The sequence below is a fragment of the Balaenoptera acutorostrata genome, chromosome 10 (assembly GCF_949987535.1).
Source record: "Balaenoptera acutorostrata chromosome 10, mBalAcu1.1, whole genome shotgun sequence".
Classification (NCBI taxonomy): Eukaryota; Metazoa; Chordata; class Mammalia; order Artiodactyla; family Balaenopteridae; genus Balaenoptera; species Balaenoptera acutorostrata.
The window spans coordinates 7755389-7778087 of record NC_080073.1 but is presented as its reverse complement, the minus strand read 5'-3'; the positions used below and the strand labels follow the sequence as shown (position 1 = coordinate 7778087).

Here is a 22699-nt window from a genome sequence, read left to right as displayed (position 1 = left end):
AAATTGAGTAAAAGATACCCTGTAACTAGGTGGGGGACGGGTGTTGGAAAGCATTACTTTAGAGAATCCTCTTATTTTGACAGAATATATTAAACTCTTAACACTTTATGAAGGGAACTATGAGAGATAATAAAGGAACAATGAAGCAGAATCTCTGTCTGCTTTATATGAGCCCTCACTGAGCAAGGAATTTGTAATCCCATCCTGCCTCACTCAGTTTTTCCATCATATGGATTTTGTTTGCTGAATACCTCAGGGAGAGATGTAAGGGTCACATTAAGTATCTTTGATATAAAGACAGGGATAAGGAATTTTCTGCTTATTGGAATAATGTCTTAGTATTTTTAAAACACTAGGATTATTGGCCAGTTTTGCTTGATGTATACAACTGTTGATTTGATCTGACTGATTTCTCTTCTGTGCTCTTTTGTCTTTCCTTGAAGTATGAGAATTATCAGAGTTTTGATGGCAAATTGAAGGAGTAAGAATCATTTCCTTAGCCATGTTAGTCATGTTATACACCTAGAGCTGAGGGTACTCCTTGGCCTATGTTATGAATCACAGAAAAAACAGTGGATGTAGGACTTTATACAGAATTTGTTTCTGTCTGGGGAATCAAGTTTTTGATGTGCTGCCTAATTGAGAGAAAATGCAGAATTCCTTGCTGCGCTGTTTGAAAAATAGGTGGAAGCGTGGGAGGGGCCTGAGACCTCTGCAGCAGGATTTGGTCTGAGTAGAAAAGGAAGATATTTGTTTGAAATTGCCAGCTGCTTATATCAGACTGACTCGCTTATTATGCCTCTAGTTGGCCTGTCAATATGGCCAAACAGCTAGATAAGTGCAGGGCAGGACAAAGGGCTCTTTGCACAGCAGGGAGGCAGTGTTGATGGGGGAGGGGCAGGAGGTAGGAAAGGCAGGAGGAGGAGGTTCTTTTCCCTGGGAGATTATTCAGTTTGGCATACAATTAAAGAAATCATTTATAGTTCCTACTCGAGCATTGAATTTGTGCCAACCATATAATGTTAACCCCAAATTTAGTATGTCCCTGAATATCTGGTAGGAACGCCTCCCCTCCTCCAAGGAAAATAAAAAATTAAAGCTTTGTATAGATTAAAAGAATAAATCCCATGTTCGCCACCCTCCTAAATACAAATCACCCCTCCCCCTCAGTAGACCAATTCTGGAGCATCTGAAAGCTGAATTCTCATTAAAAAAATGGAAAAGAATATTCTATCTGAATAAAACTTTTATATTTCAATACGTACATTGTCCTTACTTGGGTTGGGATTAGACCAGAGTAAGTAGAATAGTTTGTTTCCCTTTGTGAAATAGTTGCATATTGTTAGCTCCAATTTTATATCGGTATTATGGAGAGCATCCTTCAGCATTCAAGTGTTGGGTTGCCATCATGTAAAATGCTAACTAAAGAAAGGTCACTTACTGTTTCAGTCTCATCCCTACTTCCTGGAGAACCTGATATTCTCTGGAGTTTACCCAGCCCCCCTTTTAAGTTAGGCACAACCTTGTTTGATACATACGTGCTCAACTCCCACTTGCAAGTGGGATGGTTGCATCTAGTTTATTAGAATTAATACGAATCACAGAGTTGGAAGCGATGTGTCATTATCTATCCCTTTAAGCAAAATCATAATGAAATATTTCAAAGTTTGTGGAGGTTTTCATTAAAATGTTAAAAGGATCAATGTCCTGAACAGTATTTGTAGTTACTTTTATTTATTTATTTAAATAATTTTATTTATTTATTTTTGGCTGCATTGGGTCTTCGTTGCTGCGCGCAGGCTTTCTCTAGTTGTGGCGAGCGGGGGCAACTCTTCGTTGCAGTGCGTGGGCTTCTCTTGTTGTGGAGCACAGGCTCTAGGTGCACGGGTTTCAGTAGTTGTGGCACACGGGCTCAGTAGTTGTGGTGCACAGGCTTAGTTGCTCTGTGGCTTGTGATCTTCCCAAACCAGGGCTCGAACCCATGTCCCTTGCATTGGCAGGTGGATGCTTAACCACTGAGCCACCAGGGAAGCCCTGTAGTTAGTTTTAAAATAAATGTTGAACAATACATGTGTGCCACTTCTTTTTAAAAACCCAAAATATTAAAGAATTGCGTTCACAAATTAGATGGCAGTTATTTTGATTGCAAAAGGATTCCTGCTTTATAAAAGGTGTATGCTGTGGTTCCTTTAAATGCTTAATATATTTTAGGAGAATTTGATTTTTAGACATAATTGGTTTGAACTCAGTTTTCCAAGAGTACATCTGTTGCTTGAATTGAGATACCACCTGTATTGCAATGTTAATAAACTAGCTTTAAAGTTTTCCCTTCTATCCATACTGGAGGAGATGATAAAGGAAACTGGAGTGCTAATTTTTACTTATGGGTTCAGAGCTTGTGGCTGTTAGCAAAGAAGAGATGTTTTAACTTAATAGAATAGCTAAAAAACTGCCTTTAATGCACATTGTAATAGTAAACAAACTTGACCAAGTTTTGTGTCTTTTTCCTCAGTAAAAGAAATATGTGTTACGTACTTAACATTATATTTTTATGTGCAGTGGTCTTGGCAGTAAAGATATATTTTGGCCTGAAAAGGGAAATTTGAGTGACTAATTATCACTGCCATTAGTTAGAAGTTTTTTTCATTAACAAGTTTAGTGGGCTGTATTTTGTATTACTATGGAAATTAAGGGTAGTCATTTCTTCTCTTTAAAATTCTTTCACACGGATTATTTCTATAGATTTGTGGGAGTAAAATAGAAGCCATCTAGTTCAAACCCTGGCCTCCATTCCAGACAGTTTTCTTTACGTGTCCTAAGACCCACATTGCTAGCACTAGGGTAAACATCCTTTGCGCATATGCTTGTGCATGTACACACACTCGGGCGCACACACACCACTTCCCAAATAATTAGAAATCTCTTCATCGTGGTTCCTAGTACTCCTATTACCCTAAAAAGTTCCTGGCAAGAGTGGGGAGGGCGCACATTTTGATCCCAAAGGTTTTGATAACTGCTTTGGCTCCCCAAACAGCTAATCTCATTTTCAGTAAGACGTAGTCAGCAGTAGGCTAGAATGAAGGTGAAACGCAGCACTACCTACCTCATCTTGCCTGTGCAGCTGCTCCACGTTATTTCCTGCTATTATCATCCCGCAGTGCCTCTCCCCAGCAAGAAGGAAAATAGGACAAAGGGGGAAAATTGGATGGGCTATTAGGATTTTTATTATGATTCGATTGTTTATATATACTTAAATACAAAGCTAATTTGTCCTATTCTTAAAAGTCAGTAGTGAAAGAGGTTTTATAACTTCAGTATCTTGCATTCTCTTTCTTGATAAGCCATTTCAGTTCTTAGCCTTACAGGAAAAAAATTGTTTTTAAGCATACTTATTTTTCATTGGTTGGTCACACAATCATTATTACCACCAGATGCCACCGCATTATTAGCTTGAAAAAAGAGAGAATCTCTTCTGTAGATAATATTTGCAATTTGAATTGGGGATTACTAATTAGTGTAACTCAGATTTATGACAAAAGTAAGGTTAAAAATTAAACCTTGATGAATATTACCCCTTTACCTTAGTGGAGGTGAAATTGTTTGAACATAGATTTTTCATTCTTCAGACTTCTTTTTTCAAGCTGCATAATTTATGTTCTTCAAGCCTTGTTTTTCCCACACCACCTCCCCAAACAAGAAATTTTATTTTTATCATTTTTCTTATTTTCTGATGCTGAAATTTTCTCCTCCGCACTCATGAAATGTGAAGACTCAAATAAAATCCAGTAATCTAATAAGGCATGTGCACTGCTGGATATAGTAAGAGGATTATTTCATAATTCTTAGAAGTTATGATCTGGTTAGGATGTTCCAGTATAGTGTTAGCATATTTAATAATGTTGACTTGTTAATTTTAATGTATATCCAGATGGATCTCATTGTTTTACATTTGCACCCATTGTTTGTCATTTTGTTTAAGGTTGTTTCTTTTCTTTTTTTGTCCCCCTGTCTCCATGGTTTTTTATTCCTGTCCTGTTATGATCTTTGGCCTGTGTTGAAAAATTCTGTTTCCTTCCACCAACCTCTGTGCATGCCACAACACATACAGTTTGTACTCTCTCACAGCTCTACGAAGGAGGATGATCTGCAGTTAATAATCAACTGTTTGGGCATTCTTGGCATCCAAGGAAGGTTTTATTTATGAGGAATGACCTGGAAGGACCTGTTGGCAATTACTCTGCCTTTATGTTACATTTTCCTTTATTAACGTAGGCTGTTGAGAATTGACTTATTTTATAAGCGAAACCAGACAGGAACGGAAGAGCCACAGTCAGATAGTTATTTTAAAAATAAATGTTTAATATGATAACATTTGGGATAGAGTGTAAAGGGCACTTTTTTAAAAAAACTGTATTTTAGTTCTAAAGACAAAAGAGTTTAATCTCTTAAAGTAAAACAAGGAGAAAGACTTTTGAGGGACTGTGATTGATTGCATGCCAAACGTAGCATTAGATTGTTGTATGAATACATAAATTTTTATTTTCTTGATTTCTGTGGTGCAGACTGCTATAGCCATGCAAGTTAAGTGTCTTTATGCCCACAGCCTGGAAAATATATGGTGAAATGACTTTAAGAAAACAAAAATAACGAAGAACAGGTTTGAGGAAATTGTAGAAGCAAGTCCAAATTTTTGAAGTCCGTTTTTAATTATTTGCGTTCTTACTAGACAAATTTAGTTTTACTTATGGCAATTAGAACTTTAATGTCATAGCTTAGTAATAGAAAAGAATAAAGGTAGGTTGACAGGGTATCAATCCACATTTTCGGATGAGGCTAAATTTTACCAAATTGTTGCATACTTTCATATTTAGGCTACTTTTATTGAAAAGGTTTACCCAATACTTTAAAACCTATGAAATGGCATAAAATATTCACAGTTTAACAGGTACTCATCTCTTGGTGACATGTAAGCAATACTAAAACCAGATATTTGCTAAAAATTAAAAAATTTGGAAATTATATTAACATGTATGGAGCTCTGCAGTTACTGTAGCCATACCACTTTAGAACAAGTAGGCAATAATAATGCCAACCCCAAGGCCCTTTGGAGCCTGGGCTGGCTGACCTGATCAAAATGTTTTTGCTTACACTTCCTTTACCCCTAGGCTGTTAAGATTTGAAGTATTGCTAGGAATAAGGTATCTGTTCATAAATTGAGTAGGAGTCTGACTAAGTCATGTGTGGAGGCCCATGAGAAGACGTGTATTTTTAGAAAAGCAAGGCTCTGGGTAAGTGTAACTTTCCTCTCATAGTTTATCATGCACAGTTGGTATGAAAAGGAATTGCTGGAGGTTTGCAGCATACACTGAGCAACAAGAAGAGAAGTAGGCATATCCCACTTTATGGTATAACTGTGCCAGGCAAGAAAGATGAAAAGTAATTTTTGTGTGTGTAGAATACCTTAGCTTTTCTGAACTCTATTACATTAGGAATATGTTTCTATGGAAAATAGTTACCCAAAGGATTGAGTTGAATATCTTCTGTGAAAATGATTTTTAAATTTAATCTTTTATGGATAGAGTGACCATACGTCTTGGTTTCCCTGGCAGAGTCCTGGTTTATGTCTACCAGGTAGTCAGTAATAGCACCTCTTTCACTTTCAAAAATGTCCCAATTTGGGCCATAAATTACATGTTCACCCTAATTATAGAGGGTCGTGGAACTTTTCATCACTCCATAGCAACACAGTTTTCTTTTATAGAGCTCTTCTGATTGTCCTCTCGGCTAGGGTTTTTCTGTTGGCCTCTCTGAACCCCCATTTCCACGTGGACAGTTAAGAATGCCTTTTTCTTTTCCTTTTAGTTCGTGGTGAGGGAGGGGATAGATACAGATTTAATTTTTTGTTATGAAAAATTTCCAAATACAACAAAATAGAGGGAATGTAGAAAAATGGACTCCCTTTGGATTTTACTGAAACCATTCCATTTGGTCAAGGTAAGGTCCATACATTGCACTTGGTTGATTAGTTTGTGCCTTCTAATTTACAGGTTCTCTCTTCTCTTTTTCTCATGTAATACACTAATGAAATTTATCATTGTGTTGAGTTCTTACTCTTGGATTTTGGAAAGTGTGTCTCTATGGTGTCATTTAACATATTCTCCTATTAGATGCCCCCCCATATTTTATGTAAATTAGTGATTAGATCCATTTCAAGTATATTTTATAAAAGTACTGGATACTTCCCTTAAGACTTACATAATGTCTGCTTGTCTTTGTGATGTTAGGCAGCTGTTGAAGGCCCCAGAGTGTTTCTGTTTTTGTAGTTTCTATTGAGATTTACCATATTAGAAATTAAAACTGAGAATATTTTAAAAATATTTATTAACTAATTTTAGAATAGCAATAACAAATCCTGCTGACATAAGTAACATGACTGTTATGAAAAATAATTTTCCAGTTTTTTTAATGGCATTGTTTAATATTTTTGTAAGTCTCTTTAGTGATAGAAGGTAACTGCTTTCTCATAGTTACTTCTACGTTTAATTTGTTGTGATAAGTTGTTTTGGTTAAAGACTGAAGAAAATCTGGCCTAACACAGATGTGTAGTTAAAAAGGGAAAGCCTTCACTTATTCCCCGAAAGAATCTCAAGACCTTCAGGAGTTCTCAGACCACACTTTGAGAAGAACAGGCTTAGATCCTTATTTCCTTTATGGTTGTGGGATGGTGATATTCTATCACTACTTCATTTATTTTCTATAATACTCCCCCTCATTAATTATATGGTACCCTAAGATACAGTTTGAATACAAAAAGCAAGATCAGGACTTGGTGGGTTTTTTTCCCCTCTTACTAATTTTCAAAATAATGGGTTGGTAACTTAGCAACGTCTAAAGGTGAGCAATAAAGTGTTATTATTATTGTGTACTTAAGGTTTTAAACCTGTTTGATATGTTTCAGTCCCTTGGAGTTATTAGTTTTGACATTCAAATTGTCCCACATTTGGCTGTTGGCTTCTAAGTCCTTTTTACTTATTCTCAGTCGTTTCTTGGCTTGTTTCGATTGATTCCTTGCTTTCTGGTATGACAAGATGTTCAGTGATCATTCTGTATATTTCCCGCCCCAAACCTGGAATTACTCATTTCTGCAAAACTCTGATTTCTTTTAGTGGGAAATGGTAGTTAGAGACCATGGTCTGGGTGTTAGGAGTGTTTGGTGCTCTTGGGTTGGACCTTTCTAGACCTTTTCAGTGAACAGAACTAAAAAATGGTTTCTCTCCTTTCCTCTTTTTCTCTTTCCTTTTTTTTTTTTTTAATATCAGTTGTTGGTATTTGATAACTTCTGTTTTGAATTTAGTGCTTCATGATATTTTCATAAGCCTAATCTTTTCCCCATGCCCCAAATCCCAGTTTCCACTAATAACCAGTGTAATCACTTTGCTTTGTCCCACGATACACACACAACAGTTTTAGAATGGCAGAACAGTATGATTACTGGAAAGTGAGTTTGTTTTGTTTGTTTGTCTTTGCCCTCAGGGTATATCCCTCCAACGATATGCAGTCAAATTACAGTGGTTTAAAATCACTTGGGATAGTTCTTCTTTATGTGGTTATGCCACCAACTTGATAGACAGTGGGGTTAATGTGTTTTATTTCACTTTCAGACTTTTCAGGGATTACTTTTTGTTTTATAATTATATAAAATATGGTTACTAAGTGAAATTTACAAATCTGAGTATAGTCAGAGGTCTAACTTCTAGGTTTCTTCCATTCTGTTATCTTCCTGTTCCTATATGTAAGACTTACGAATACAGATTCATATGAATACTATTTAAAGTGATATTTTGTCGTGGTACTTTTATTGTAACACAAAAGCATATAAGTTAGTTTATTTACTAAAACTTATCTGCTTCTAGATTTTTCAGTAACTGATAACTTTTAGGCCATGGAAAAGGACGTAGACTTTTCTGTTCTTCTAGGGTCCAGAACTTCTTGACTTAATATAAACAGTTCAAGATAAGAAACTTCCTTTATCTAGTAAAAAATCTCTCTTGAGTTGTTAGATCATTTTCCGTTTGTCCCTGATGATTTCAGATACTTGACCTTGACTACCACTTGGGACACTTGTAGTATTTGTAGTACAAAGGTCATCAATTAACGTTTTTTGAATGATTCACCCTTAGACCTGAAATTTAGATATTATCTTAGAAAGGATGTCATCTAATTTTTAGCTTTGTCATTTAAAAGTCAAATTATTTGATTTTATAAGTTTTAAATTAAAAATCAAATTGTTGAAAGTCTTAAACCTGTTAAATATTATATCTGTCTAATCCTTTCTAATTATAATACCTAAAAGAAGTTACAACGTCATTTCAGCAATCTTATGTCACATTCTAATATACTTATTTTGTATGCTAAAAAATATTAAATCAAGATATGCCAAATGGTTAAGGGATAGTGGTTAAAGGTGTGAGAGTTCTGAAATTGGATAGACCTTGGTTCAGCTTCTAGTTTGTGGGTTTCCTTGCTCTGGCCTTGGACAAGTTTCTCAGCTGGGTGAGTGTAAGTCTTTGGCTACATAGGGATAGTGCCTTTCTCATGAAGTTGTTATGGGCATTACATGAGCTGATGCATACAAAGTGATTGAGGACACAGTGGCTTTTAGAAAATAAGCATCCTCTAGATGTTAGCTTTTATTTTGGAGGTCGTTATTGTTATGAATATTTGATCAATTCTCTAAACTCTGTCTGCATCTTAGGATAAGTAATGTTTACATGCTGTAAATATAGCATCTGATTTTCACAACTCCACTTGGCTATATGAAAAGAACCAACTGTTAACAAAGGAATAATTGGTGTCTAGCTAAAATTTGAGGCTTCTGACTTTACAAATGTACCAGTGCTTGCTATATAAATATAACTACATTAAAAATCTTAATAGAGAAGGGAGTTTTTGGTGGTTTTTTTGGGGGGGGGGGTTGGTTTTTGTTTTTGGCTACATTGGGTCTTCGTTGCTGTGCACGGGCTTTCTCTAGTTGTGGCGAGCGAGGGCTACTCTTTGTTGCAGTGCGCGGCTTCTCATTGTGGTGGCTTCTCTTGTTGCGGAGCACGGGCTCTAGGCGCATGGGCTTCAGTAGTTGCAGCATGCCGGCTCAGTAGTTGAGGCATGCAGGCCCTAGAGCGTTCGGGCTCAGTAGTTGTGGCGCATGGGCTTAGTTGCTCCACAGCATGTGGGATCTTCCCGGACCAGGGATCGAGAGCCCTTGTCCCCTGCATTGGCAGGCGGATTCTCAACCACTGTGCCACCAGGGAAGTCCAGAGAAGGGAGCTTTAAGGAAACAAAGCTTCTTTTCAGGATCCAAGGTCCTTTTGAGACATCATTAGAAGCGGCTCTAGGGCACCGTGTATACTGACCAGAGTGAAAGGAATTTTTTAACTCTGGAATTTTAAGATATATCAGCCTTTTAAGTGCCTTCAGGTAAAGCTATGTAAGTCCAGGTTGCTCATCAGGTCAGGTGTTTTTGTTTTTGTTTTGTTTTGTTTTTAAGCTTTATTGAGGTATAATTGACAAGCAAAATTGTGGTATATTTATAGCATACAACATGATTGTTTGATATACACATATGTTGTGAAAGGATTCCAGCAATTAAGTTATTTAACATTCATCCATCACACGTTTACCTTTTTGTGTGTGTGAGGGAACCTATAAATTCTAATCTCTCAGCAAGTTTCAGTTTTCCAATATGTGTTATACATTAGATCCTCAGAACTTAAGACACCCTTTTCACTGAAAGTTTATACCCTTTTACTAACCTCTTCCCATTTCTCTTACACTCCAACTCTTGGCAACCACCATTCTACAGTCTGTTTCTATGAGTTTTTGCTTTGTTTGTTTTTTACCAATTCCTGTATAAGTGGTGATACCATGCAATATATGTCTTTCTCTGTCTGACTTCACTTAGCATAACACCCCCCAGATTCATCCATGTTGTCACAAATGGCAGGATTCCCTTCTTTTTTATGAATAATGTTCTATTGTAGGTAGGTAAACAGCTAGATAGATAGGTAGATATCACATTTTCTTAATCCATTCATCCTTCAACAGACACTTAGGTTGTTTACATAACTTGGCTATTGTAAATAATGCTGTAGTGAACATGGGAGTACAGATAGCTCTTCAAGATAGTGATTTTGTTTTCTTTGGATATATACCCAGAAGTGAGATTGCTAGATCAAATGGTAGTTCTACTTTTAATTTCTTGAAGACCTCCAGACTGTTTCCCATAGTGGCTGCACCAATTTACATTCCCACCAACAGTGCACAAGGGTTCCCTTTCTTCCACATCTTCATCAGTATTTGTTATCTCTTGTCTTTTTGATAATAGTCATCCTAACAGGTGTGAAGTGATGTCTTATTGTGGTTTTGATTTGCATTTCCCTGATGATTGGTAGTATTGAGGACCTTTTCAAGGATCTGTTGGGCATTTTTATGTCTTCTTTGGGAAAATATCTATTCACGTCCTTCGCCCATTTTTTAATTGGGTTTTTTTGTTGTTGTTTTTTTCCTTTTTTGGTTCTTGAGTTGTATGTGTTCCTTAAATGTTTTTGAAGTTAACCCCTTATCACCTCTGTGGTTTGCAAATAGTTTCTCCCATTCCATATTAAGTTTTCGTTTCGTTGATGGTTTCTTTTGCTCTGCAGAAACTTTTAGTTTGTTGTAGTCTCACTTGTTTATTTTTGCTTTTGTTGTCCTGGCGTTTGGTGTCAAATCAAAAAAAAATCATTGGCAATAAAGATGTGATACGTATATACAATGGAATGTTACTCAGCCATAAAAAGGAACAAAATAATACCATTTGCAGTGACGTGGATGGACCTAGAGATTGTCATACAGAGTGAAGCAAGTCAGAAAGAGAAAGACAAATATCATATAATATCACTTATGTGTGGAATGTAGAAAAATAATTCAGATGAACTTACTTGCAAAGCATTAATAGAGTCACAGAAGTAGAAAACAAACTATGGTTACCAAGGGGGGAGGGGTGGTATGAATTGGGAGGTTGGGATTGACATATATACATTACTATATATAAAATAGATGACTAATGAGAATCTACTGTATAGCACAGGGAACTCTACTCAGTGCTCTCTGGTGACCTAAATGGGAAGGAAATCTAAAAAAAGAGTGGATATATGTATATGTATAACTGATTCACTTTGTTGTACAGCAGAAACAAACACAACATTGTACAGCAACTGTACTATAATAAAAATTAATTTTTAAGAAAATCATTGGCGGGAGTTCCCTGGTGGTGCAGTGGTTAAGAATCCGCCTGCCAGTTCAGGGGACACGGGTTTGAGCCCTGGTCCGGGAAGATCCCACATGCTGCGGAGCAACTGAGCCCATGCGCCACAACTACTGAGCCTGCGCTCTTAGCCCGCGAGCCACAACTGCTGAGCCTGCGTGCCACAACTGCTGAAGCCCGCACGCCTAGAGCCCTGCTCCACAACAAGAGAAGCCGCTGCGATAAGAACCCCGTGCACCGCAATGAAGAGTAGCCTCCGCTTGCCGCGACTAGGGAAAGCCTGCACGCAGCAACGAAGACCCAGTGCAGCCCTAAGTAAATAAATAAATTTATTTAAAAAAAAAAATCATTGGCAAGATCAGTGTCAAGGACCTTATCCCCTATCTTTTTTTCTAGGAGTTGCTTGGTTTCAGGTCTCACATTCATGTCTTTTTAATAGATTTCGAGTCGATTTTTCTGTGTGATATAAGATAGGCGTCCAGTTGCATTCTTTTGCATGTGGATATTCAGTTTTCCTGGCACCATTTATGGTAAAGAGAGATTATCCTTTCCCCATTGTGTATTTTTTTTATATATATGAATGAAATTTTAATTACATTATATTTTAATTATATGCAAATTTAAAAAGCCACTTTTAGTTTCTTGTACAACCTCCATAATTTACAGAAAATGTCAGAGGAAACACTAAAATGCCATTGTATAAATTTACATTTTAAAATTCAATTCAGATTTACAACAAACTGATTTATGTAAAGAGTTAAATTTTTTAAGAAAAATTACTCCATCAGAATTACCAGCTGTAGAAGTACTGTGATTTATATTTTGAAATAATTTATCAGAAATTTATCCCACCCCATCCCTTTCCCCTTTGGTAACCATAAGTTTGTTTTCTATGTCTGTTTCTGTTTTGTAAATTAGTTCTTTTGTGTTATTTTTTAGATTCCACATATAAGTGATACCATACAATTTTGTCTTTGTGTGGCTTCACTTAGTATGATAATCTCTAGGTCCATCCATTTTGCTGCAAAGGGCAGTATTTCATTCTTCTTTTATGGCTGAGTAATACTTCATTGTGTGTATGTACCACATCTTCTTTATCCATTTATCTGTTTATGGACACTTAGGTTGCTTACAGTGCTGTCACAGCCTATGAAATACTCTTAACAGCTCTAGTAACAGAAAGATGCTTCTCAAAATTAAAGAATATCCAAAAAAGTCCTGATTCATAGCTTTTGCTGAATTTCTCCCCATTGTATATTCTTGACACCTTTGTTGAAAATTAGTTTGCCGTATATGCATGGGTTTATTTCTGGGCTCTTTATCCTGTTCCATTGATGTATGTGTCTGTTTTTATGACGACACCGTACTGAATTTTTGTAATATACTTTGAAATCACGAAATATGATGCTTCAGATTTGTTTTTCCTTCTCAAGATTGCTTTGGCTATTCAGCGAAAAATGCCACTGGAATTTTGATAGGGATTGCATTGAATCTGTAGATCACTTCGGATAGTATGGACATTTTAGCAGTATTCTTCCAGTTGATGAGCTCGAACTGTCTTTCCATTCGTTTGTGTCTTTGATTTGTTTCATCACTGTTTTACAGTTTTCAGTGCACAGATCTTTCACTTGGTTGAATTTATTCCTAATTATTTTACTCTTTTTGATGTTGTAAATAGGATTGTTTTCTTAATTTCTCGTTCCTGTAGTTTGTTGTTAGTGATTTTTTTATATATTGATTTTGTATCCTGTCACTTTGCCAAATTTGTTTTTTGTTGTTGTTGTTTTGGGGTTTTGTTGCTGTGTTGGGTCTTCGCTGCTGCGCATGGGCTTTCTCTAGTTGCGGCAAGCAGGGGCTACTCTTCGTTGCGGTGTGTGGGCTTCTAATTGCAGTGGCTTCTCTTATTGAGGAGTACGGGCTGTAGACTCGTGGGCTTCAGTGGTTGCAGCGTGCAGGCTTCAATAGTTGTGGCGCGTGGGCTCAGTAGTTTAGGCACACGGGCTTAGTTGCTCCACGGCATGTGACATCTTCCTGGACCAGGGATCGATCCCGTGTCCCCTGCAGTGGCAAGTGGATTCTTAACCACTGCACCACCAGGGAATTCCTTGAATTTGTTTATTCTAAACATTTTGGGGGGAATTTTTAGGGTTTGCTAGATATAATACCGTGACATCTGCAAACAGAGATGATTTTACTTCTGATTTGGATGCCTTTTCTTTTTTTTCTTTTTTTCCTTTTTCCTGTCTAATTGCTCTGGTTAGTACTTCCACTACTGTTTTGAATAACAGTGGTAAGAGTGGAAATCTTTGTCTTGTTCCTGATCTTAAAAGCTTTCAACTTTTCACCATTGAGTATGATGTTAGCTGTGGGTTGTCATATATGGCCTTTATTACGTTGAGGTACACTCCATCTGTACCCAGTTCATTGAGAGTTTTTATCATGAAGGGATGTTGGAATTTGTAAAATGCTTTTTCTGCATCTATTGAGATAATCATATGATTTTTAATGTGTATAACATTGATTGATTTGGGTAGTTGAACCATCCTTGCATCCCAGGAATAAATCCCATTTGATCACGGTATATGATCCTTTTAATGTACTGTTGAATTGAGTTTGCTAATATTTTGTTGAGGATTTTTGCGTGTATGTTCATCAGGGTTATTGACCTGTAGTTTTCTTTTCTTGTAGTATTCATATCTGGCTTTGATATCAGGGTAAAATGAGTTTGGAAGTGTTCCCTCTCTAATTTTTTGGAAGGTTTTTTGTTTGTTTTAGTACTTTGGGATTAGAGTGAGATTGAGGAGTGCTAAAATGAATTCAGATTGGATGACAATACTTTAGATATAAGAATGGGAGTTCTAGGAAAGGACAAAATGGTGGTTTAAGTTATCTTCCCCCCAAAAGGGGAGGGGGGGATAAATTGGGGGATTGGGATTGACATACACACAGTACTACGTATAAAATAGATAATTAATAAGGACCTACTGTATGTAGCACAGGGAACTCTATTCAATACTCTGTAATAACCTATATGGGAAAAGAATCTAAAAAAGTGGATATATGTAAATATATGTATAACTGATTCACTTTGTTGTACAGCAGAGACTAATACAACATTGTAAATCAACTATATTCCAATAAAAATTTAAAAAATAAAGTTATCTTCCCTCCAAAACAAAACAGGAACTAAAATGCATACTTTTTTTTTTTTTTTTTTTTTAAGAATCTGTCTTTTAGAGATACATGCTGAAATATTTATGGACGAAATGATATGTTCCTGGTGTTTGCTTTAGAATGGAGGAGAGGTAAAAGATGGAACAAGATTGACTGTGAGTTGGTAATTGTTGAAAGGTGATACATAAATGGAGTTTCTTATAAAAGTTTACTTTTATTACTTGTTTGAAATGTTTCACAATAAAACATTTTAAAGGTTAAAATGAAGGTATCTATCAAATTGGCTGTTGTGAGTCTTGTTAAAGCAGATAGTAACATACTCAGATGTTTCAGTCTTTCCCCATTGGTGCTACTTGCCTTCTGAGCCCAGTTCCTTTTGTGACTGTCACATGATACTTCCAATCAATGGAAAAACAGAGTGGCTACGCAGATATGACTTTGTGGTAAAAGGAAACTAATATTTTTAAAAAGTCTGTGTAGAATTCTGGAGAGCCTTCCTGAGAGGAATTGGACAGGATTGAGGAAGCAAGTGGGTAAATTAACAGTATGTTCAGTATATATTAGATTTCATTTTATGAGCTGGTTGAATTTCTGAAAAAGTATCTTATAAATACCACATCAATGCCAAAAAGTTCAGATTTCTCTAAGAAAATTAATAGGGTATTTGACTAAGAGTGCAGATTATTCTGTGACTGTTAGCAAGTCCTAACGTTAGTAGACTTGGCAAGTTATTAACAAAACTCAAACTGTAGGTTCCTTTCTTCCACTAAATACTATTGCCTTGGAAGCAGGAAAGTGGTTCCTATTTGCCTTTTGACCTCTATTTACTTCTCTAATATTGTAACCCTGCATACCAAAAGTAGGTGCCTGCAGTGTGCTAAGTATCTTGCTAAATTCTCTTAATGTTATGTTACTTAATTCTCAAAGTAGTGCTATAGAGTGGCTTACAGATGAGCACACTGAATCAGAGTGATCGCACAGCTAGTAATAAGGCAAGTCAACCCTGTATGATTCCAGGATCTTTTCATTATACCATATTACTTATGTTATTTAAAGAAGACTCCACCAACATAATCTGCACTTTCCTCTCCTCCTGACTTTGGGTGTTGCCATCCGTCTGTAGTTTTTCCCCTTTTTCCTCTAGGATTCTTTGCCTCGAATTGGATAGGGGTCCTGGATCTGGATAAAGAGGAAATTGATGAGGTTTTTTGGACTTTGTCCCCTACTAGACATATTGTAAATTCTGACTTCCAGGGTATTTACCATTCAGTCAGTTACTGGCTTCCCTTATCCCAGACTGCCTGCATTTCAAGAAAGGATGTAGATCAGAGGCCTAGGAATCCCTAGAATTTTTCCCTCGAGTTTTGTCTCTACATTCTTCTGAGGTAATGTTTCATAATCTTTTTAAGATTATCACAGAAATCTGTGATTACTCTTCAAAAAGGTTAAGAACTATAAGCATCCTAGGATTTGGTTCCTAAGAGAGCAGCTTGACTCAGTTGATTTCTTCTTCAGCCTGAAAAGGTGCCCCCCTTTGACCTATTGGGCCAAGCAGCAAACCACCACAGAGCCCACCTGTGAACGTACTTGTTTTCTTATAAAGAAGTAATCTGTGAATTCTTGTATTTTTGAAAATTTAAATAATTTTGCTACTAGAAATCAAAACCTACTTGTATCAAATTGGCACAGATGCACAGTCAGTTGTGCTTGATAAATCAATTTTTTCCCAAAGAAAATACCTTTTAAAAAGGAAGTAAAGGACTCCCCTGGTGGCGCAGTGGTTAAGAATCCGCCTGCCAATGCAGGGGACACGGGTTCAGTCCTTGGTCCGAGAAGATCCCACGTGCCATGGAGCAACTAAGCCCGTGAGCCACAACTGAGTCTGCGCTCTAGAGCCCATGAGGCACAACTACTGAGCTCGCGCGCCTACGACTGGTGCTCCGCAACTTGAGAAAGCCCGCACACAGCACCGAAGACCCAGCGCAGCCAAAAATTTAAAATTAAAAAAAAAAAAAAAAGGAGGCATTAATAATAGGTTTAGAAGTCTGATAAGACTTCTAAAAGGAATTTGAATTTCTGTAGAATAAGGAATGGTGTCAAGCGGCTCCCAGACATTTATCTTTAAAACTTTTTTTGGCTTGTAAATTAGGATTTTGTTTGAACTGTAATAGACTGATAACCAAATAAACATTCGTTGTAGGTCCCCCTCAAAGAAAATTTTAGGCCAATATTGTTTGCTTTGAACAGTTCAGTAATGCAGAGTTGGTAGGAATTTAATGAGTATGTATGCTCAAATAATAGCTAAGAGGTGTTAAGTTTGAAATCTGCTAGAAAAACTGTAACAAGGTAGTTAGTTATACCCCAGATAAAGTTTTGAATATAAATACTAAGGCAAATGGAGAGCCTGCCTTGTGGGTTTCCTTCTTGCTTTCATGTACAGATGGGGGAAGAGTTGGAACTTAAAACATGAAACACAAACTTGAGTCTTAGTGGAGTCTTAAGAAATCCTAAGTTCATTGAAGAGCCATGGGGTCATGTAATTTTTTTCAGAATTCAAGGTTGAATGTAAAGACATCTTTGCTTTAACAGGGGGCTTTATGGTGGTTTGGCCCAAGAGGTCAAAGGAAGGCACCTTCTTAGGCAGGGATTTTGTTTCTTTCCCTTTTTTTGTCACTTTTAGTAAGGATCATCTGATACATTTATCAGAGTATAAATTGTTTAGTCCTGTCGTGGCTAAATATTAATAGATAATGGTCCTTAAGGACATAAATGAAAGGCTCTTGTGCAGAAATATTGTCAGTTCTCCATAATTATTATTCTTGGGCACTGGTGCTTTGTGGGCCAGGAACCCCAGTTGCAAAGGATGTAATGTGTTGACAAATTCACAGTTTTGTTTTGTTTTGTTTTGTTTTTACTGTATTTTCCTAGTCGGCAGATAAACTTCTTTGCACTTTTTTTGAGGCTAAAAGTCTGAGATCAAGGTGTCGGTAGGGGTGGTTTCTCCTGAGACCTCTCTCCTTGGCTTGCAAATGGTCACTCTCTTGCCTCTTCATATGGTCCTTCCTCTGTGTGTGCATGTCCCTGGTGTGTTTTGTGTGTCCATATTTTCTCTTATAAGGACACTGGTTATATTGGATTAGGGCCCACCCTAATGGCCTTATTTTTTTAATTTTTTTTTGAGGTTTAATTGACATATTAGTTTCAGGTGTACAACATAGTGATTTCATAATGATTTGTATACGTTGTGAAATGATCACCATAATAAGTCTAGCCAACATCCCTCACCTTAGTTACAATTTTTTTTCTTGTGATGAGAACTTTTAAGATCTACTCTCTTTGCAACTTTAAAATGTGCGATACAGTATTAACTAGTCACCATGCTATAGATTATACCCCCATGACTTATTTATTTTACAATTGGAGATTTCTACCTTTGACCCCCTATAGCCATTTCTTCCACCCCAAAAAATTTTTGCAGTTTTAAAAACTATCCTTATACACAAAAAGATTGGGAACCACTGCTCTAAAGTTATTAGTGGTGGTCTACAAGAGATTTGTCAAAATCTGGGGCATAGGCTTTTTTTTTTTTTTTTTTTTAAGCCTTAGTTTTTATATTGGTTACCAGGCACTGGAAGAGGAAATACCATATTCAAAAACAGTAATGTTGAGCATTTAGAAATATTTTACTTAGGAAAAAATAAGTTTGTAAATAGAAAATGTTTTAACAAAAAAGAAAAATAGAAGCTAAATCCTAAGATGCTTTATGTTTTACTCCACTTTGTTCAGTGCTAGAATTCTGGGCTTTGCTTAGGGTCAAACTCTGACAGGACAGGAAAAGCAATAGAGATGACTGAAAGAGACAATAAAATAACTGGGAAATTTTAACATAGTATACGGTTGTGATTATATTTTGCATGAGAATTTGGAGTAACTTTACTGTACCAGTTGTATTCATTAAAAAGTACTGTTTTGTCCGTGTCCTGGGGCTAGTTTATTGTAAGAATTAATGAATGAGAATTTTGGCCCAGATACAGCTGAAGGGTTTACTGAAACTGGATTATCAGGGTTTTTATTTTTATTGGCCACGCCACGCAGCTTGTGGGATCTAAGTTCCCCAACCAGGGATTGAACCCAAGCCCTTGGCAGTGAAAGGGCAGAGCCCTAACCACTGGACCGCCAGGGAATTCTCTGTATCAAGGTTTTTAAATTATTTTCATATTAAGATCTCCAGAGAATAATTTTACAATCCATAAGTTAAATATTTTTGATGTTTTTCATGATGAGAACTCTTACAAGTTTCTGCGTCTCATAACAAATTAATAGCTAGTTGGTCCAGAGATGTTCATCCTCTTGGACTTCTAGGGAAATGATGTACTTACCATTCCAAAGATTTCATTTTACCCAGTAAGCTACTATATGAGTAAATGTAGGCTAGTTTTTTGCTTAGGCAAAACAATGTACATCAGTGTTTCTTTGAGTTGATCATTGTCTTACATCACTGTTACTTTTTAAATTACAAATTATCCTGAGTTTAATTTTATTGTTATCAGTATAGCTTATGGAGGGTAGTTTGGTAATAGAATGTGTTGGTATATATTTGCATTGACATTGATTTGGGCCTGTTTTCCACTAACTGGGTCTTAAGATATCTCTGCTTTGTGGTTCATATAGGTATCAGCTATATATGTTCCCAGATGTTTCTGTTCTGTGACACCATTATTAGTTAGTTATTTTTTGACTGGAAAATATGCCTCCATTGAGTATATGAGCTTTTTTAACCCTAAGTTAGTCATCAGTCTGAGGTTCTAGTACTCTTAAGAAACTGCTCATTAAAAAGAACAGCTGGCTAGCACCTCAGATATGAGCCATTGCTAGTGTGATGTTACAGTCCTTCTCTTTTTTTTTTTTTGACTCAAAACCAATTTTTTTTTTCTTTTCTAACATCTTTATTGGGGTATAATTGCTTTACAATGGTGTGTTAGTTTCTGCTTTATAACAAAGTGAATCAGCTGTACATATACATATATCCCCATATCTCTTCCCTCTTGCGTCTCCCTCCCACCCTCCCTGTCCTACCCCTCTAGTCCTTCTCTTTAATGCATTGCTTTATCACACTTAACTGCTTCCAGGTGTTTCTTTTGTGTTTTATCCATTTTTACTTATTGACACATAGCATATACAAATAAGAATGCTGTGTCACAGATGTGGGTCGTGTGTATGCTTGTACTTAACTCTGCTATAAGGAAAAATCTGCATTCCCAAGAACACAAGAAATTTTATTATCAACAAACTCAGATCAAAAAATAATTGCTTACTGGGACCTCCCTGGCAGTCCAGTGGTTAAGACTTTGCCTTCCAATGCAGGGGGTGCGGGTTTGATCCCTGGAGGGGGAGCTAAGATCCCACATGCCTCAGGGCCAGAAAACCAAAACAGAAGCAATATTGTAACAAACTCAATAAAGACTTTAAAAATGGTCTGTATCAGGGCTTCCCTGGGGGCTCAGTGGTTAAGAATCCGCCTGCCAATGCAGGCGACATGGGTTCAATCCCTGGTCCAGGAAGATCCCACGTGCCGTGGAGCAACTAAGCCCGTGCGCCACAACTACTGAGCCTGCGCTCTAGAGCCCGTGAGCCACAACTACTGAAGCCTGCGCGACTAGAGCCCGTGCTCCGCAACAAGAGAAGCCACCGCAATGAGAAGCCCGCACACCACAACGAGGAGTAGCCCCCGCTCGCCACAACCAGAGAAAGCCCACACGCAGCCATAAATACATAAAAAAATAAGTAGATAAATAAATAAATATTAAAAAATGGTCCATGTCAAATTTAAAAATCCAAAAAAAATTGCTTACAGTATTTGTTTTTTGTTTTTGGGGGGTTTTTTTTGGCTATACGGCTTGCGGGATCCTAGTTCCCCAACCAGGGATCAAATCTGTGTCTCCTGCAGTGGAAGCGCGGAGTCCTAACCACTGGACCACCAGGGAATTCCCAGTAATTTTTTTTTCTTAAAAAAAAATGATTAAGACATTTTTAATAGCTATGTGTGTATAATTGTAAAGCCTAAACATTACTCAGCAAATCAATTGATGAATTACATTACGTTTTTATCCATTTTCACTTTTGCCTTGGAATGATGGTCTTTCTTTCCCTATCACTGCCACCTGTCATTGTAAGCCAACCACTCTCACCATATTTATAATAAACAAGGGACAACTTTATTCAGCAAATGTAATATGTACAACTGATATGTCTGGGATTTGCTTTAAAATAATAATGTAGAAGAGGAAAGATTATAGATAAAATAAGATTGGCTATGAGTTGGCTGTTGATTAAAACTCGGTAGTCTGTGAGTTCATTATAGGGTTTTCTCTGGTTTTGTATTTGTTTGAAATTTTTCATAATAAAGTTTTTCTAAGATGCAAAGAAAAAGCATATCAGACAAGATAAGTAGTGTGAACAAAATTTTGAAGGAAAAGAAAGAGATGAATAGCTAATTAACAAAGGTGGTCTTCCATTCAGGCAAAGGAGTTTGAACTAACCCAGTAGGTATTAGGTAGCCATTGTAGGTTTCTAATAGTAGAATGATAATGATCATAGTTATTTAGCGTCATGGGAGAATGAAGAGTAGATTGGAGGGTTGAGAACTCAGTTAGTGAGAGCAGTTCACTGCAACCTTGAGATGATAAGGAGGTGAGTAGTGTTGGTGAATGGATGGATAAAAGACAATCTGTGAAATATTTCAGAGGAGAAAGAATAGCTCTGCATCTAGGCTGTCAGTCAGGTGCTAGTGCCAGCACAGTGAAAAGGAGAGGTTTTTTGCCTCATTGGCCCAGGACTTAGATTTGAACCATGTCCGGTGTCATAGTGGAGTATATACCAAATGATTTGTAGCTACATTACAAATTTAGTCAATATTTTGGCACTCTGTCTTTTAGTAAGTCAATATTGACAAGCTTCTTGTAGTTTCAAACTTTTTTCTCTTTCCCAGGGTAATTAAAAATGGGAGGCATCATATATACTACTGAGGCAGAACTGCTAGAACAGAGTTTTGATAGCTTATTTGAAACTGAAGAGCTCAAATCAACAGATGCCAGCTAGATGGCTAGCATCTGTTTTTTCATTACTGGGAAAAGAAATTTAGAGCTTGGCGCTGCCTTCTATTAAATGAATTTAAAGTTATGTCATGGGACAACCATAAGAAAATACTTCCGTTGTGTAATAGTGCATTATCTAGGTTTTACTTTGAAGATCCCATCCCAAGTTTAGTGAAAAAGCAATTGAGATCTCCTACTTAGTATAAAAGAATTTTAGAGGACATCCAGTGCATCCAGTCAGTAGTCTTAAAAGTGTATCACAGGGCTTCCCTGGTGGCGCAGTGGTTGAGAATCTGCCTGCCAGTGCAGGGGACACGGGTTCGAGCCCTGGTCTGGGAAGATCCCACATGCTGCGGGCAGAGCAACTAAGCCCGTGAGCCACAACTACTGAGCCTGCACGTCTGGAGCCTGTGCTCCGCAACAAGAGAGGCCGCGACAGTGAGAGGCCCGTGCACCGTGATGAAGAGTGGCCCCCGCTTGCCGCAACTAGAGAAAGCCCTCGCACAGAAACGAAGACCCAACACAGCCAAAAATAAAAATTAATTAATTAATTAATTAATTTAAAAAAAAAAACCTCTCATAAGCCATTTTAAAAAAAAGTGTATCACAGAATTGTTGAGAATTTGCAATTAACTTTCGTGTTAGGGTTTTCTTGTAGGCTGTAGAGAGTCTTCTAAGGAAGAAACTATGAGGAATGTTAGAATTGAAATTATTTTGAACATTACGGGAAAATGTAGCCTTCCCACTATGTTTGTAGGAGTGTAAACTGGCTTTAACTTTCTGGAGGGTGGTTCGGCATCACTAATAAATGTGCTCATGCCCTTCTAGCAGTTCCACTTCTAAGAATGTGTCCTAAGGAATTGTTTATACACATGTATAAAGAAAGGCATATGTACAGGCCCATTCAGTGCAGCATTGTGTATATTATGGAAGATTAGCAACAATCTAAACATTCTCCTGCAGAGAATTGATTTAAATTATAGTAGATACATAGGATAGAATACAGTGCTGTCTTTTTTTTGTTTGGCTGCATTGGGTCGTCATTGCGGTGCACGGGCTTCTCATTGCGGTGGCTTGTTTTGTTGAGGAGCACGGGCTCTAGGCGCACAGGCTTCAGTAGTTGTGGTGT

General features: G+C 37.1%; 1 protein-coding gene across 15 annotated transcripts in view; it reads left to right on the top strand.

Annotated features, from left to right (window-relative positions):
* The window catches only part of SETD5 (SET domain containing 5), an 81323-nt gene that overhangs the window by 4663 nt on the left and 53961 nt on the right, over positions 1 to 22699 (top strand). The window contains exon 2 of one of the 15 annotated variants that reach the window (XM_057554581.1): positions 14526 to 14631. The exons of the other annotated variants lie outside the window; for them this stretch is intronic. The gene's annotated coding sequence lies outside the window, so the exon portion shown is untranslated. The remainder of the gene's footprint in view (positions 1 to 14525; positions 14632 to 22699) is intronic. 15 annotated transcript variants of the gene reach the window in all.